This window comes from Nannospalax galili, unplaced genomic scaffold (assembly GCF_000622305.1).
Source record: "Nannospalax galili isolate Female #2095 unplaced genomic scaffold, S.galili_v1.0 scaffold629, whole genome shotgun sequence".
In the NCBI taxonomy this organism is placed as follows: domain Eukaryota; kingdom Metazoa; phylum Chordata; class Mammalia; order Rodentia; family Spalacidae; genus Nannospalax; species Nannospalax galili.
In genome coordinates, this window is record NW_008360323.1 from 395,344 (window position 1) to 396,044 (window position 701).

Consider the following 701-nt stretch of genomic DNA (forward strand, 5'->3'; position numbering starts at 1 on the left):
CAAGAGGCAACTCTTGGAATTGTTGATTCTTTGTATTGTTTTCTTTGTTTCAATTTCATTAATTTCTGCCCTGATTTTTGTTATTTCTTCTTGTCTGCTGGGTTTGGGTTTCATTTGCTGTTGCTTTTCTAGTGTGTTCAGTTGCAATGTTAAGTCATTTATTTGTGTTCTTTCCGATTTTTTGATGTAGGCACTTAGAGCTATAAACTTCCCTCAACTGACTGCTTTCAGCGTGTCCCCCAGGTTTTGTCGTGTTGTGTTGTCTGTTTCATTTAGTTCCAGGAATACTTTTCTTTCTTTCTTAATTTCTCTTTTGAAAGGCTTGGAGATGATCTTTCATAGAACCCAGGAGCAGGGAAGCACACTAGCCTTGTTAGATTTTAGAGTACAGAGCACAGGAACAGGAGACGAGGAAAGAGACCAAGTCTGATAAGGCTGTTTGTTTGCACAATGGAGGCTGTGCACAGAGTGAAAGGAGGCTTAGGGTATTATAGGGCCTCTAGGAAGCTGCAAAGGGAAGTTTGGATTTGATATATGATATTGTTTAATGCAGATGTCTCTGTGTTAACTCCCTGCCCTGTTAGCCTATCTAATGGAGACAATGGGGTATTGAAGTCCCCTACTATTAATGAGGTGGGATTAATCTGGGTCTTAAAGTCCTGTAATACTGTTTTCTTGAAGTTGGGTGCACTGGAGTTTGG